This window comes from Pseudopodoces humilis, chromosome 13 (assembly GCF_049639895.1).
Source record: "Pseudopodoces humilis isolate 2021_Gansu_Grassland_sample_001 chromosome 13, ASM4963989v1, whole genome shotgun sequence".
Lineage (NCBI taxonomy): Eukaryota > Metazoa > Chordata > Aves > Passeriformes > Paridae > Pseudopodoces > Pseudopodoces humilis.
In genome coordinates, this window is record NC_142212.1 from 646,291 (window position 1) to 663,792 (window position 17,502).

Below are 17,502 nucleotides of genomic sequence, written 5' to 3' on the forward strand. Positions count from 1 at the left end.
CGGTCTCTCCTTCCCATAACCAAATGCCTGAGAAGACAGAGGAGCCCTGCAGTGTGAAAACATCCCAACTGTGTGTCTCAGTGCTGCCTGCCTCAGGGACAGAACTTCAGGGCTGGCCTGGCTGGAAACAGCTGGTACTGAAGGGACAGAAATGCAGGGGGAAGCCGAGCCTGGTGGCCAAAGAGAGGTGCCAGAGCTCTCGATCCAGGACAAGCAGCTCCCTCTGGCTGAGCCCCCTGAGCTCACAGGCACAGCCCACTGCCGGGCAGGGAGCAGCACCGGCGTTATTCCCGAGACCCTCTGAGGAGGGATGCTTTCCCGATGACATAGTGTTTGTTGCAGGGACTTGGTTCATCCCGGGGACTTGTCTCTAATTCATTCCAGGATGGGTTTCTATAAACAGTCGCTATTGTCACACAACGGGACCCTCTCGATGAACAGATCGGGGTCTGAGCACCAAATGCTTCCCTGAGGGCTTACGGCCGGGTGAGTTTGGGGCTACTTAGATCTCAGTAAGCAGCTGTGGGACAAAAAGAAATTGAAAAGCCCTTTTTCTAATAAAATGTCAAAGCCACCTTTGGTCGACAGAGCAAAGTTAACCTGGGCAGAGCCAGGTGAGGCCCTTCGGCCCCGCGGCAGGCGTGGCGCTCACCCCTCAACCCCGGCTTTTTCTTTGTCCTTTGTAGTCGCGGTCCCCAAGAGCCCGTCCGGGGGCTGCTCCCGTCCCTGCGAGCCTCCCCGCATCCCATCCCATCCCATCCCATCCCATCCCATCCCATCCCATCCCATCCCATCCCATCCCGTCCCGTCCCGTCCCGTCCCGTCCCGTCCCATCCCATCCCATCCCGTCCCGTCCCGCTCCGGCCCCTCGCTCCGGCCCCGGGGTCCCGCGGCCCCTTCCCCCGGCCCGGTAAGTGCGGGCAGTGCTGCCGGAGCCGCGGCAGCCGCTCCATCCAAAGCCTTTCCGGGACAAATACGTGGATATTTCCTCGCGCTGTTCCTCTTCTTTCTCTCTCTCTCTCTCTCTCTCTCTCTCTCTTTCTCTCTCTCTCTCTCCCTTTTTTTTAGTTTTTTTTTAAAAAAAACTTCTGTTGGTTTGAAAGTGGCAAATTGTCATAGGAAAAGAAAAAGTTTTTGTGGATGTTTTCAGAGCTGCTGCTTTATTGAAAACAGCTCGCTGGGTGGAGGAGAGAGCAGCCCGCGGGGCGGGGGAAGTGTTTGCAAAGCAAATGTCATTCGGCGCTGGGGGGAGAGCTGGCCAGATCGCTCCTCAAACGCTTAAAAAAATTACTCTGTTTCTTCACCGAGTGGTGCAGGCTTGGGAGCCTCCCGTGAGCCGAGCGAAAACCAATGGGAAGTTCGAAAGGAAGAGGAGAAAGTATATGGCAGAGTTAAGAAAAGCGCTCTCTGTTGCTTTTGCTGGTATGCTCGGGTTTCTGGAGTGAGCGGTGTTTAAATGGACCGGGGGCTGTGCCGGGGAGCTTCGGCGGGAGCGGGGGGAGATGTGCTGGGGCAGTCCGGGGAACAGGCTCGTAGGATCAGTGGAGGAATCGAACTGCCGGCCGCAGAATCACTGAGTATATGCAGGGCTGAGCCAAAGCCAGCCGGCTCTCTGCCCCCCTGCTCCCTCAGCTCATCTCTTGCCCTGGTCGCTCTGAGCCTTGTGCAGGAGCCTGGCGGTCGCCCCGAGCTGAGCCGCCCCGGGGATGCGCTCAGAGGAGGGTTTGGGCACACAGCCTGTAACACCTGCGGGAAGGGCCTTGGAGCTGGTGCGTGCCCCACTGGTATCGAATTTTCTCTCTCAACCTTTGGATTTCTTTGGAAAGGAAAGTTGCCGTTATTGCCAAGTTATATTAGCATTGAGTTTGGTTTCTTTGCACCCACAGGCAATGAGTAGAGGTGCAGTGTTGGGAGTTTGTGTGGTTTTCTAACAGAGCATCCTCCTCAAGACACATCTTTGCTTTAGGCATCCCATTCCTTTCAGATGGAAACAGAAGCTATGGGCACGTCCCATAAATGTGGCTTCACTTGTAACTTATGTCATTTAACAACAGAAACTACAGCTTGTGGTACACAGTTAAACGGTGTAAAATTGTCTGAGAAGATTTTGGACATAAACTTCTGTTAGCAGTGGAATGGATGAAATTAGTTTTATTATGAAAGGTTTTCCCCTAGTGACAGAATGGAGCCTATAGGGGCCAAACCCTAGTCTTTTAACTAGGTCTTTTCCCAAGAAAAAGACCAAGCTGGCATCAGCTGGACCTTCAAAATACTTTGAAGACAGTTATACCAGCATTAATAGGGCTGATGTTGGCCTAAAAATATAATCCAAAAATCACACTCTTAATTGGCGTTGCTTTGTTGGCAGAGTTTTTCCAGTGCTGCCTTCCTCTTCAAAAGCCATGTTATTTTAATTGCATCAATGTATTCTGTCACGAAGGCAACACTCTGAGCAGGCTTTATTTACTTTAGTGTCGAGCTTGAAGCTTTAACTTCTCCACTGAAGACAAGAAACTGATGGCAAAGCCAGGGAGATCTTCAGCCCTGGGAGCTCCTGAGGGACCTCACTTCTGTGGGACTGCTGGTCTGAGCACACTGCATCAGGCTACTCGGCAAGTGATACCGGAATAAATAATAAGTAAACAGCAGCCTTGCAGTGTAAATAAATACTAGGAAAAATGTTTTTATTTTAGTTTAAATCAGTTTCTATGACTAAAGAGATCTCTATTTTCTTTCCATTCATCTGTCCATCCATCCACTTTAATACCTTTCCAGTTGCATTAGATGGTCATGTGATATTATATACTTCTAAATTTCTGATCTACTTGAAGCTGGAAGAAATGGTGTTCTGCAGGTTTGTGCACTGAGTGTAGGTGGCCTTTGAGAGGTGATGATGGGCAGAGAGTCCCCCACCAGGGGATTTAAGTGCCACCCACTTGGTGGTATTAAAGATGACATTCCAAACAGAGCTCTTTCCATCCAGCTCAGGCATGAGCTCATGGGAGGGCAACAACAACCCTCATCTCTGGGGGCTGGGGGCAAGTGTGGCTGAGGATCTGCTGGATCCCACTGGAAGAGGCTTGTGAGCTCACAGAGGGCCTCACCGGAGTGCTCCCAAGTGTAGCTTCACTCCCGCTCGTGTGTGACATCCAGCCCACCAGGCACCCCAGGCTGGTTTTTGGGGCTCAGGTGGTAGATGGCAGTGGAGCAGCAGTGCAGTGAGGAAGTGGCATCTTCTGCATCTGATCATCTGTCTCTGACATGGAGTCCTGCTGCTGCACTACCTGGAAACTGTTTTGCTGGACAGTTCCTCAGTTATAGGAGGGGACACTGCTGGGGCCCCCATGCTGCCAGATCCCTTCCAGCACTGCTGAAGGACATCCCTTCCTCTGGATTTCCAGGAGCAGAGTGGTTACATCCCTTCTCCAAGCTGCATTCACTCTGTGATTTTGTGCCTTTTTTGTGTGCACTGGAAGCTCCAAGGGCTGCATGTCTGGTGACTTGGGTCTCACAGGCTGCATGGAGACTGTTGGGGGATGGAAGGGACCTTGGCTATCCCCACTATCCCTGTATCCCCAGATTTTGCACCCCATGTAAACCAAAACAAGCCTCCTGCCAACCACAGCTCTCTCTGCTGCTTTCTTTCCTTAATCCAGGGAGATGAGAAATATTTATAGGGTTGGTTTTCTCTTTCAAACTGTTCTTTGGAAACATTTCCATGCCTGGGAGTTTCTTCCCATTATTTGTGAGTACAAGGTGGGATTTAGATGCTTCTGCCAGAACCAGAAGTATATCTTACATTCTGCAGTGATTTTGGTGGCTGCTGAAAGACTTGCAGTGGCCACATGCTTTCCTGCCTTCCGGTTGTTCAGCAGAAGAAACCAGAGTGCTGCTGGCTGGGGCCTGCCTGCCTCTCCCATGAGCTTTTAACCTTGGGGCCACTGTGATCTCAGGTGGCCTCACAGTGCCCTGGGAGCTCCCTTTCCTCTTCTGTCCCGGGGCTGAGTGTGCTGGGGTGTTTTTCTTAGCTGTATGCAGACTCCTAGTGACAGAAAGAACTGTGAGTCTTAATTATTGTGCCTCTTATTTCTTCTTCAAAGTGCCACCAGCCCATATGTTTAGAATAAGGCTCTGATCTCATGATACAGGCTCATGCATTCACTTTTGTTTAGCTTTTCCCCCCATTCTCTTGCATTAAAAATTAGGATTTCCTTTCGGCTCTAATGGCATAACATTAACCTTTCTTTCTGCTGGAAGTGACATGTTGCCTTTAATAACAGGGGCCTGTATTTAATATCCCAAGAAGTCCTTTCCAATTCCATGTTCATACGGATGAGGGGTTAAAAAAAAAGAGACTTGGAAAGGCGCTTTCCAAAAAGTGGTTTGTTTTCTCCTGCTTATTTTATTGTGGTCTTTCTGTTGGAAATCAAACAGTTGAAACAGACTTAGGTATGAAGAAATGCAGCTTGCTTTGGCCTGGCCACTCCTCCTTCTACTGAGCAAGACCAGACCCTTTGAGCTATGTTTTCATTCTTGCATGTTACAAACCTAACCTATTATTCATGAAAATTAAGCTGTGTTAATTACATCCCTTGGTTTGCATTAAGGCAGTCATACATTCCTGTCTGTCTTGTTTGCTAACGAGCTCTGTGGCTCAGATCCAGAGGCAGGGAGAAGTTTAGGTCCTGTCTCTGATGCACTGACTTCACCAGGCAGTCAGTTTGAGCAGAGATGTCACTGACATTTACTGCTGGCTGCACTGGAGCCTGTGGCTTTCCTCAGCACAGTCTCATTTTTGTGAATGAAGGCAGGGAGTGCCCAGCCCAGCCCGGTGCCAGGAGTGGGAGCGTGGGTAGCACTGTGTCCCTGGTGTGGCACAGCAGGACAGACACACAGATGGACAGCCAGCTGCCAGGGGCTGGGCCCAGGACACCCCCACAGGAACTGCACCAACAGGAACCTCACACAGTCCTTTCTGTAACACAAAGGCTGAGGAAGTGCCCCTCCACACCTCACAGACTTTCTGCATATTTTGCTAGGATTTTTTTTCTTTCTTTCTTTCTTTTTTTTTTTTTTTTTGTGATCCTTGGCAAGAAACTTCTTTTAGTTTAGTTCTAGTTTTTGCTCCTGACTCTATTCACTGAGAATACCTTGGAGACAAGGAGCTCATTTTTTCCTGTATCCAGAACCTGTTAGTAACTGCTAACCCCTTACACCTGTATGTAGAAAGGATCTTAATGCAGTTTTGTCTAGACTGGTGATGGAGGGAGAAAGAAAAAGCAATTTCAGGGGCAGGCATACATGACGTTTTGGAAATATAAAATACAACCAGAAAAGGTTTATATCCCCACCAGAGCTGGAAGAAGGGGTCTTATGGGTGTGCTTAATCTACTTCACTGCAAATCCAGCCAGGTTAGCTCAAACTACCTTTGTTTTTGACTTGGATTAGCTGAGTCTGCACTAGCACAGTGAATGTTCCCTCTGTCCCGCCTGCCAGACATATGGTGGGGGACTACCAGCCAGCTGCTGGTCCTCAGCCAGCCACAGCCAGGAGACACCCACCGTCTGTGTGTCCCCAGGCTTCACTTAATGACAGCTGGGCCGTTTGGCCAGCAGCAGCTTAAGCTGAACACCAGCTCTGTGCTGCCCTAAATCATCTCAGATTGATGCCTGAACCCCAGCTCATAGCTGTCCCTCCTGGGAAATCCCACAGGTCCCTGGTACTCAGGGTGGAGCATTCTGTGTAGTTCCCACGGAACAGCTGTTTTACCCATGGAATGACAGACCTGTTCTTCTCCCTGAGCATTTGTGAACCTTTTAGGATGATACTGGATATGCATGGACAGAGGCTTAGGGGATGCCTGTGGGATCTTAATTCCCATTTAAGTTACAAGGCAATTTGTTGTCTGAGTTTCTGTGGCAATCACATTTGAAGTGTTTTATAGAAAAAACTTATAGGACTGCTGCTTTTCTGTGCTATGCTCTGGCCTTTGGAGGTGAGGTTACTTAAAAATTAAGATGAAAGCTGTAAAAACTCTTTTGCTGGTGTTATGAATCAGATCAGAATGAGAGAATAAATTTAAAACTCTGAAGTAAAACCTTTTCACAGGAGAGTGTTACTTTAAATATATGTCTGGAATGGGGAAAAAACCCACTTCTGCAATTATTTTTTTTAATAATTAAACTCCACTGTTTAGAAATTATTAATTATTGTAACATGTAACCACTGTAGAGCTTCATCTATTCACAGTAGTATTTCAAATGATTTAAAGTTATTTGTTCAAGGTTTGCTTTTAGTATGTCATTAAATGTCACAGATTTATTCCAGCTGTCCTCCACAAAGGTATCACTTGTGAAGGATTTTGCATGGGAACAGGCTGCCAGGTTTTAGTTTTGATAGTGAAGCCAAATTTTGTTTTATTTTTAATGTAGTTTTTCTTTGCTAAGTGTATTACTGGCTCTAAATTGAGATGTCAGAGAAGATGGTAGCAGCTCTGTTGGGCAGAGTTATTGGACTGGCACGCACCTCCTGAAACCCCCCGAGCCCGGGGTCAAGGGTGGGCAGCTTGTGCACATCCCTGACCCCACTGACCACTGCCAGCCCTTACCTGCTCTGGGCCCTGCTGGGCACTGCCTCTGCACAGTTCCCACGAGCACTTCCTAATTTGCTTTAGACAAAACCAAGTGGATTATCTCAATCTCACTAATTAGACTATTGAAGATAATCCTGCTTGCTTTTGGCTTTGTCTCTTTCTTTGCTGAAGTGAATCAGCCAGGACTGAGAGGCTGTTCCTCCACCCACCAGAAGGGGCTGAGCTGCTGAGCCTGCCCAGTGGCTCTGCCAACTCTGTGGAGGCTTTTTATTTATTCAGTTTTCATAACCAGGACACTCATATCTGGTAACATGCCATGTTCTAGTCTAATCTCATCTGCCTCATGTGTGGAGCTCTGTCATACAATCAATACAACATCCAGTCTGATGATCCTGAATGTAGGATCTTGGGTATGATTAATGTATAAAACTTGGATGGCCATTTGGAAAGGATATAATGTGAGACAGAGCAGATTGGTTTGGGGGATTTACCCCTCCGTTCTGAGCTGGTAAAGTAGAGTAAATGGCTCAGCTCAGGGGAGCTGCAGAATGCTCCGAAACATTCATTTGCCTTTAGAGCAAAACCAAAAATGCAGTCTGCTTTCTGACACGCTGTTTGGTTCCTGGCATGACTGCCTGCATATCCAGGAGGATATGTCCCGTGGAAAGTGTGTGTAATAGTTTGTGAGCTTTTGTAAAATGCAGATGTTAACAGCAAGAGTGCACGATAAGCAATCACTCCTCACTTTTATTAAGATGTTTGCATTCTTCTCAAGGTGTTGACATAGCACGCTATGCCCTAGGGTGCTGCAAGTGGCTGAATATTTAAGATGTGTAAAAGAACAAGAACATTTAATAATGTCTCTCCAGTCTGGGAAAACAGGTTAACTTGAGTGCATCAGTTCTATTCCTGCATTTAAATAGACTGAAGTGAAGGAAACTCACTGGGGTTTACTTCAATTTACTAAAATCTCTCTTTTTGTAACAATTTAAAAAATAATCAGCACTTTATGATGTTTGCCATGAAGATGAAGCATATGTCTAGAACAGACAGCTCATGTATTTAGTTCTTGGTTATGTTTCTGTGGTTTGGGGTTGCTTGGGGTTTGCTCTGAGGGTGTGAATAGCACTGGTTGTGTGTTTGCGCAGTGCTGGGCATTGTGGCACTCTAACATGCAGCTGCATGAGGTTCCATGTTCCTGCCACAGCTGGGGGGTGTCTTTGCACTGGGAAAAACCCCCCAACTGGGAATTGGAACTCAATAATTGTGTTGGATCTAGATCATCTTTAGGTCCCTTCTAACCCAAACCATTCTTTGAAAACAGGCAGTGAAGTGTGTCAGGCAAGCATGTGTGTGTTTCAAATAATCTCCACTGGGTTCAAAATGAAATGTTTCCATTTGGTTTTAAGCCTGCTTTTCTAAAACTCATTTCAAGAGACTAAATAATATCTGCCATCAGTAATGTTTGGGCCTTAATGAAGGACAGGACTTCCATGTTGGTGGCTAAGGTGGCTGCAGAGCTGGGTGTTCTCAGGAGCAGAGTCCAGGATTTCTCTAATAACATGAGTAAGAGCTTCCAGTTATCCCTCAATGCTGTTTTTTTCCTGATGGGTAGATCAAGCAGGTCTTGTTTCCTCATTAAAAAGAAAAGCTAATTTAAAGAAGAAAAATGCTTCTGTCAAAACATCTTGTTTTCATCTTTATTTAATTAACAGGTTTGCAGTTGCAGAGTGACTGTCATCCATCTGACCTGCCTCCCGTCCCCTCCCCTCCTTACTGACACTGAGATTAGAAGTATGGGAAAATTTAGACTGTTGGCAAAATGGGTGGAAAATCAAATGTTTAATGTTTTGCTTGAATATTTTGTGGTTTCTCCTGAAATTCTTTGTCTGAAACAAAGGATGTTCTTTGTTCTTTATTGGGACACTTGCTTTTTACTTGAAAAAAATATGCAATATCATTGTGGATTGCAGAAGTTTCTACAGAAATGACATAAATTCTCTACAAAAACATTTTTTAAGACCTAGGAAAAAAGGAGACAGTTACAAACTGAAAAAAAAATAAATTGACTGTTTTGATGTTTTTTTGGCAGATTCTTACAAATACATTCAGAGTTGAAATGTTAGTGATTTGGAAAAATCTTGAAATAGAGTAATTTCACATGACCCCCTCTTGGAAGCATCTAGGTTTTGCATACTTTGCTCCAACACAATTCCCATTGAAGAAATACTTCAAAAAGCAAAGATTATGGATTCTTTTTAAAATGTCACTCCTTGCTTTTTGGGTAACTGTGCTAAATTTTGTTTATGTATCTTAATCTTACCCTGATTTGTATGATCAAAACAAAGCATTTGTGGATTTGTTTGGAGTCTGGAAAGGACGTGAACTGAACCGCGAGACAGGCGGAACTGGCAGGCCCTGGGTGCCCAGCTCCTCCAGCTGGATGTGCTGGGCACCCCATCCCCTGTTCCCTGGGCACCCCATCCCCTGTTCCCTGGGCACCCCATCCCCTGTTCCCTGGGCACCCCATCCCCTGTTCCCTGGGCACCCCATCCCCTGATCCCTGGGCACCCCATCCCCTGTTCCCTGGGCACCCCATCCCCTGTTCCCTGGGCACCCCATCCCCTGTTTCCTGGCTCTGTGGCACTGTGAGGGCTCCCAGTCCCTCCACACCAGTGGGCACAAAGGCCTGGGAGTGAGCAGTGAGGGTGGGGTGGTGGTGGTGATCTGAAGTGCTCTCACACCTCCTGCCCTTCCAGCCATGCTGGCTTTCACTGCCATGCCTGTGCTGTTAAATAGCTGGTAGTTGTCACTCCATGAGTACTCCTTGGTTATCTGAGAATTACTGAGACACTGAATTGGCTTTGTTAGTTGCCTTAGAGAAAAATAAGATTTGATTAATCATCATTTCAGCAAATTATGGCCTGTTCTGCAGGCTAATGACATCAGGCAGTGAAGAGCTGGCTTCCTGCAGTGAGCTGTGCCCTGCCCTGGCTGTGCAGTCCTCCCTGGCCTCACCTGGAGGGCTTGCGGGGCAGTAAGATCAGGGTCACTGACACAAGTCAGGGATGGGGTGCCTGGACTGCAGTGGTGATGAGGTGAGGACCATGAAGTGCTGGTGGGGTGCTGTGGAGGTGGTGCCTGGGGCAGGCTGTGGATTGCTTACAGTGAGGCCCTGGCACAGGGTGCCCAGAGCAGCTGTGGCTGCCCCTGGATCCCTGGGAGTGTCCAAGGCCAGGCTGGATGGGGCTTGGAGCAGCCTGGGATAGGGGAAGATGTCCCTGCCTATGGCAGGGGGTGGAACAAGATGAGCTTTAAGGTCTCTTCCAACTCAAACCATTCCATGATTCTGTGATATAAACACAACCATCAACAGAGACAACTGGTGAACTCCATTCCTAACCTTTGAGTCATTTCACTTCCTTTTTTGTTGCTTTTTTTTTGTAAGCAATTGTCATTATACTAATCAAGATCAAATTTCTGAGCTGAGATGTTGAATTAATCCTTGGAGAATACATATTTTTCTCTGAAAGAGTCCATTACATTATTCCAAGTTTTACTTTACCGACATGCCAATTTCAAACATAACTGGGTTTAGGAAATTATGCAACAGGGAAGATAGAGCTCTCACCTTTGCTTTAGAATAAAGGTCAAGAGTTTGAAAGCTCAAAGATGCAGAATGTAGTTGTTAGAAATCCCACACAAGGTATATGTTAGATACCAGGGCAAGGATTTAAAAAGTAGGTTTCTTACATGAAAATACTTTGCTGCCTTCTGGCCAAGAGTTAAAGTTCCCCCCAAGGTTTTCTGTTTTCTGCCATCTTTTTGTCTTGCATCTTTCCTCTTCCAAGATCCCTGACTGTTTCCTACCTTTAATCCCTTTTAGAGGTCCTCTCTTAGCTGTTGAAAACCAGCTCTATCTGCTCGCTCATCTGCCCAGGGCTGGCAGAGAGAGTACCAGAGATCTCCCTTCCCCTTGCCAGGTGGGGCTGCCTCAGCCTCCCTAACTTGATTTAACAATGCTTGGGCCATTGACAATGTTGACATTGGGATTACATGGAATTTGCTTGCACAAAAGCTGGGGAATAGAACAATCCTTGACAGCTTTTGCACCTCACCCTTCTCAAGCCCAAACACTCGGGGAATGCCTGTACCAGGCTGGTGCTGGCTGTTATCACTGGGCTTGGTGCAGGGTGTTTGGGACCTGAGTGTGGGGCTGGAGCTGGACCAGCAGGAGTAACAGGATTTGAGGACTGTTCCCCCTCTTCTCTGCACCTTCTCTGGTACTTGGCAGCTTCACAATGGGTGTAACTCCCCTGTGCAGAATTTGGGAAGAAGAGGCATTTCCTTCTCCTCTCAGTGTATTGTTCTTTTCAGGCATAATGATAATTGCATATTCAAACCAGAATTAGATCGATAACAATAGAAGAATATTAACAGAAGAGTAATTTAGAGGCTTGGTTTTTAGACACCGTTAATTGCTTTGCTGATGGCAACACTGGAGAGGAACAGATGGGATTCTTCCAGCCCAACTTTTGTAACATCTTCATTCCCAAAGATCCCAGACCAGATGTGAGGGCTTTGCTGGGTCTTGAGGGACCTCACCAGAGCTACCTCAGTGAAGAGTTTTGGCTTTGGCCATGGGGATGGTGGTGGCCCCAGCACTGTGCTGGTGGCCCTCAGCAAGGAGGGCTGCCCCCCTCTGTGTTGGGACTGTGGTCTCTGCTGCACCAGGCACCCAGGGGAAGAGAGACAAGGGCCTCAGCAGCACCTAAATCCCTCCTAGGGTCTGGGAGGGGGAAAGGAGCCATTTTAGGGCCCCACTGGGGTGGAGGAGGGAGCCCCAGCGCTGCCCTGGCTGTACCTGGGTCAGGCAGCCCTAGGCTCAGCTTTGAAATGTGAAGCAGTTTCCTTAAGCATTGCAGGGGGTGAAAAGTGAATTGACCATATCATAGGCACATGGTACTTCCCTGCTCATATTACACTACAAAATCTGGGCAGTTCCTAAGATAGAGCTGGAAAAGGGGATTTGGGAGTGTGAGCAGCACTTGGAGCAGAGCACAGCTGACATGGCTGGGAACAAAAGGTGACAGCAGAACTCACCACATCTGCATTGCTGCTCATGCACAGGTCAGCAGAAATCTTTCCTAAATGAACATTTGTTGCAAATTTGCTGGGAGAAGTGTAAAATAACTTTGTTTGAGTGCTGGCTTTGCTTTGTGTCTTGTGTTCTTCTGGTTGCGGAACTTGTATCTGGCTGGGTTTCACTTTGATTTTTGTACTTCGTTTTCCAGATTTACTTTTTAACTGTTCTTTAGGCTCTAAAGCTGTTGTTAAATATCTCCAGTTTGATGCAGTTTAAAGACTTAAGTAGAGAGGGGCGGGTTTGCTTTGTTAGTTAAGGCTGCTAAAGCTGGCTCTTTGCTGCTCATGGACAAAGATTTTTGCTTTTTTGCAAAATGCTCCATAAGCAACACATGTATTTGGGCGCTTTTTTTTTTTTGCTTGTTTTCTCCTCAAAGTGAGCTTCTTACAAAAACAATTATTTTTAATGCCACTTCTGGCCTTTTGACTGGGAATTCAAAGTTTTACCTCACAGGCTGGAGCGAAAGTTAGGTTTGTTTTTGTTAATGTAAGTCAAGGAGTAGCAATGATTCACTGTGACAGGCTGAATGTGAGCCATATGAACCGAGCTGCACAGGCATAAAGGAGGATTGTGCTGCAAAATATCTAAAAGTAATTTAGATTTTGATGCACTTACCACTTCTCAAGTTGCATTTCCCCCTTTCCTCAGGCTCTTGCCCTTCCCCCACCATCCAGGATCTGATGGAAAAATATAGGCATTGTCTCTGGGATTAGGAATGGCTGGGCTAAAAGTGCTTTGCTTCTGTAGATTTTATTATAGCAGTGTGAGAGCTTCCCGAAGAGACGGTAATGATTATATACACTTACATACAGGGTCTTAAATGATGACTTTCTGGGCTGAAATAATTGAGTTTTGAGATGATCCTTCGTATCCCTGGGAGTGTGCAAGTGTCGTGTGCTGGTTTGTGTCACTGGGACGCTCCGGGCTGGGTTGCTGCTCCAAGGAGTGTGAGTTGCATGGATTTGCTGGAGCCCAGCTCCCACAGCTATGGGTGACAGGGAACAGGGGCTGCCTGGCCCCAGGGAACCTCAGGAACTGGGCATGGGGCCACTGAGTGCCACCCTGGGGGCAGCATTCTACAGAGACATTTTTTTTCCAATTAAACACTACTGATTTCTTTTGTGTGTGTTTTGGGTTTTTTTTCTGTAATTCTCTTCCCACCCCCCCTCCCCCCATTCTGTGTTTTTCTTGTTTGAATGGCAAAGGAAGGCTGTTTTAGTGTTGACTCAGATGATACATGTTCATAGCAAGACTCTATGTCCAGTCTTTTTACTGATTAAATGCCTTAGCATTGGGTGTAGAAAGGAATGGCAAATGGCAGTTCATTTCTGGCTAGTGTTTCTTACCAGTAAGTGAAAGGCAGAGTGTGGAGCTGTGTGTGAGTGCAGTAAGTGTAGTATCTATAAAAGAAGACATATTTTAATGGCTCTTAAACTTGAAGATTGAATTCTGTTCTCTTAGGAAGTGTATCCTGCAGATACAACAGACACACACCAGGGGAAAGGAGAACAGAACTCGGTGTTGCAGTCAGTTTGTTAAAACCCAGTGACCCACTCTGAATTTCTCTCTCTCTGAAGCTATTACAAAGGATCCTGCAGGAAGTGGGGATTAAGCCAGACGTTAAGGTCACATTGTGACCCACCTTTGCTGTTTAATGTCGAATGTGAAGTTTTGAAAGCAAACCAAGAATAATACATTGGATACTATATTTAAGGCAAAACCCCAGCAAAATGTCTGTCATCAGGTTCCAAACAATGCCATGCTTCACTTTAACAATGAGCTATCCATTCTATGGTCTCATTTTATGGAATGTTGAACAGTTTCTGGCAGTACTGTGCCCCTGCAGGAAGAATAGATGGTACTTTTGGATGAGTTTTGTTGTTCCAAGTCTTCAACAGATCATATCCATCTGTAAGAAAGGAATAGCATCTGTGTAAAGTAAACAAAGTCAAATCACTCAAAATCTCCTCCTGAAGGAAAAGCAGTGCCTGCGGGCTGAGGTGGTAGTACAGATTGGAAGGTAATGTGGAAAGGTACTGCTTAACATTCCTTTTAAGGTGAACACTTGGTTAAACGTGGAAAAAAAACATGGAAGAACAGGAAATCTCATTAATCAGGCCTTGGGAGACAGTGGTCAGGGTGTGCAGACATGGTCAGCATGTACTGACAGGAGCCTGTGTATAAGAAGAGCAGATTATTTTTATATCTTGTTTGATTTTATACAGCTTTGGCTCTCTGAGAAGAGCATGGAAACAATGAACATCCAGATGCTGACAGTCCTTATCATCCCCATGTATTATGTGGCCACCCCCACATTGCTGAGAGGAACATCTCCACCGGGATGCACACCTTGCACCCTTCATAGAAATTTGTCTTGTAGATGAAACAGAGGATTGACAGAATTGTGAGATGTTGCACCACTTTCCTTCTCCATTCCTCTGGATGACCAGGAACTGCTGGAATGATGGAATCCATCATCTTTTATAGAGCTCTGCTGGCATTCTCCCAGTTGACCTCCAACAGGATGATTGCTTTCACCTCCCTGCCCTCTGCACTGTGGTGGTCCACATTTGGTGGAGGAATATCCCCCTTCAGTTTATTTGTGTTCCTTACAGTTCTGTAAATTTTGTTCATATTGCCCATAGAGTTCTCCTTTGCAAAGCAAAAAATCACAGGCTCTGCAGCTTTATCTACCCAAAAATAAGGGTATTAGTCATGTAAAGTCTCTCTACTGTGTCACAGTTTCCCATCCCTGAAAGTGTCCAAGGCTAGGCTGGATGGTGCTTGGAGACACCTGGGGTTGTGGAATGTGGAACTGGATTATGTTTAAGGTCCTTTCCAGCCCAAGCCTGGAATTGTGTGGTAGAGCTCACAGCAAAGGGACAATCCATCCATCCCAAACAGTTTATCGGGAGCATTAATTGCCCTCTGAAGTCTTACCCACCCCTCCACTCATTGTAGAGAACCTCATCAGCGAGGTGACTTCTAGAAAACTGATGTTCAACTGCACCTCTGGTCTTCTGAGAATTTAAACTCACGGTCCTCTTTGTTCTGTTCTTGTTCTTTGTACTTTGGACACCCAAGATCGTGGTATTGCTTTCAGAATTGAGCCTACAAACTCGATGTATGGTTTATTCCTGAAATGCAGTGAAAATCCCTCCCATGCCAACCCCCAGCTCAGTCAGCTGGGTGTGCACGTCTGACTGGGCTGCCAGAGCGTTTCAGTCACAGTGGGGTGAGGCAGGGTCGTGCCACAGGAAGGCTCTCTGCAGGTGCCTCTCAGCCCAGCCTCAGAGAGCACTGGCAGGCAGGTCTGGAAAGCTGAAATACCTCCCATTGCACCTCCTCTACTTTCCTTGGTGGGGATTTTATCCTTCTTTTATTGCTTTAAATACCAAATATTCTGTACTCTTGGGAGACTTTATTTCATCTCTCATGTTAGTAACTTTTACATCTTAATTTTCATTCTCAGTCATGTGCTGGATTGTGCTAACTAATGTGGAAGGAGGGACTACAACCTCATTCTTCTTCTGTTGTACTAATTATTTATTTCCCCTTGTACTAATTATTTACTTCTCCTTGTATCAAATAATCTTTACAGTTACAGGATTTCCTCAGCTGGAAAATAGAAAGTTTCCTCCCCTTCCAGAAGATCATTGACCAAAGCATAAATACATATTTAAATGTGCCAAGACCAAATAAATTGTTCGTACTAGTCAATACCACTTCAGGTGGAGTATTTACTGTGATGAAAATCAGTCTGAATTTACTCTTTGGTCAGTGTGTTCAACAAAACCATGATGTTAAAGGAAAAAAAAGTATTCTTGTTTAAATTATGTGCATGCCTATAAGGTAACATATACAATTATTCAATTGGCATTTTTTGTTAATGCAGTAACATCTGGTTTGCTGGGATTTCTATATTTTGAATGTTCCACCCAAGTGATCATGGGTTTACTTGTATTGGGTGATGATCATTAACTTAAAATATTCAAGAGTCTGGGTTGCACACTTACCCAGCAGATCATACTAACTTCCTGTGGTACTAGAAAATGTAATGTATAATTTACAAAATAAACAAGAATTACTTTTCTAATCTCATTCTGGTTGGTAGAATATGGTACAGAACCACAAATTTTTCTGAACACAAGAAGTGCACACGTGCATCTGAGGGCAGAAGCTGTCTCAGTGAATTTGGACACTCAGCAAACTATCACTGAGTGTGCCAACTTGGGTTCTGTGCAGAAACAGGAAAAACCCGTGCTCCTATCTCCAGGAAATTATTCTTCCAATTAAGGCTACACCCCCTGGACAACTGGGATCTGTTCCCTATCAAAGTAAGGGAGTCAAGATACAGGATTCAAAATCTGCTGCAGGCAAAAGGGAAGGAAAAAGCCCAAGGTGGAAGATGGAGGTAGTGAACATGTGACTTCTATTAGCCCCACCTGGAATTACTGATGTCTCTGCATGATGGGCTGTGAGATGGAATAGCAGAGCAGGCTTCCTTCCTTTTCAGTTTGGTTCCTACCAAACCAAATTAATTCCATTATCTTTTATGTAAAGTTAGTGCAGGAACACTTTGGATTGATGGATTACATCTGTGGCTGCTGACTGATTAGCAGCATGATAGATGCAGCTTCATTTACAGGGATTTACTTTCATTCAGGAGGAAAAATTGAAAGTTTCTTTCCAGCACTTTTTTTTTGCATTAAAACTTTTCAAAGTGCTCAACGAATGGTAGGCTTTGATTTCCATTTGTTTAATGACTGTGGTAATTAACATTTCTATGAGAACATTTTAACCAAGTGTTCTAGTTTTTCCTCCATTAAAATAATAACTTTTTGCTTTAGCTGAAAAATTTAATTGCTATATATAATAACCCTGATACAGGCTTTCTTTTGTCACATATGAGAGGAAACTCATCCCAGGGAATGATCACTGCTGCTTTTTCTGGATTTTATTATTTTTTAATTGGCAATATGCTTAGTGGTGTGTCCAGTCCATACTCCAGATATGCTCTTGTCTGCAGTCCATGGGGGTTGAGAAGACATGTGCATGAATGCTGTAACAAATCTGAGTTCCTTTTCTTCAGACCAAAGAATACATGGGCAGGTGCTCAACCAGACTCAATAACAGGAAATTTTTCACTGCCCAATAGCTAGACTTTCACCATTACTCATGATAGTGACAAAGTCAGGACACATTTACAGAAAAATGATTTGCTACAAATTTGCTCTGTTGACATTCTGTTTTGACACTGCTTTGGAATTAATTGGCAGACTGAAGTAAACCCCTCTGAGTTACTCTGGAGAGTCTCTAATGTGAATCCTCAGTTCTGAGGCTGAAGTTCAGGTGATGGAGGCAGCACTGCTCCTCTGGCTGTGAGCAGTGCTGCCTCACAGGTACGCTGTGCAAAACTGCCTGGCAGTTCCCTGCAGCCTTCCCCGTATGAAAACTGTTGTTAATTATTTCCAAATTGCCACAGGGCAGCAAAGGCCACTTGCTAAGCTGTCAGTTAAATAGTAGGCTTTCTTTGGCCTAATTTGGATTTTAGATGGGGGTGGGGGAATTTTCAGTTTGAACTGTTTACAAAGGGCTGCCTGAACTAGGTAGGGAGTGCCCAGATGTTCCAACCAACACATTTCCCAACAAAAAGTCTGTATTACTGTCACTGCTTAGGGCAGAGGGGTGCAAAGTGCATAATAGAAGACTGTGTTACGAAAAAGAAACAAACCCAAAACTTAAATCTGGTGCTTACTGACA

At 45.5% G+C, this 17,502-nt stretch overlaps 1 protein-coding gene across 6 annotated transcripts in view; it reads left to right on the forward strand.

The window, feature by feature from the left end:
• The first annotated feature begins 397 nt into the window (after nucleotides 1-397).
• Nucleotides 398-17,502, forward strand: part of FBLN2 (fibulin 2) — an 89,030-nt gene continuing 71,925 nt past the window's right edge. For 2 of the 6 annotated variants that reach the window (XM_088061859.1, XM_005532528.3), the window contains exon 1: nucleotides 1,266-1,422. The gene's annotated coding sequence lies outside the window, so the exon portion shown is untranslated. Of the gene's footprint in view, nucleotides 487-822; nucleotides 911-1,265; nucleotides 1,423-11,596; nucleotides 11,724-17,502 lie in introns of those variants that run through there. The other 4 variants (XM_088061860.1, XM_088061863.1, XM_088061861.1 and 1 more) reach the window with 4 other exon arrangements.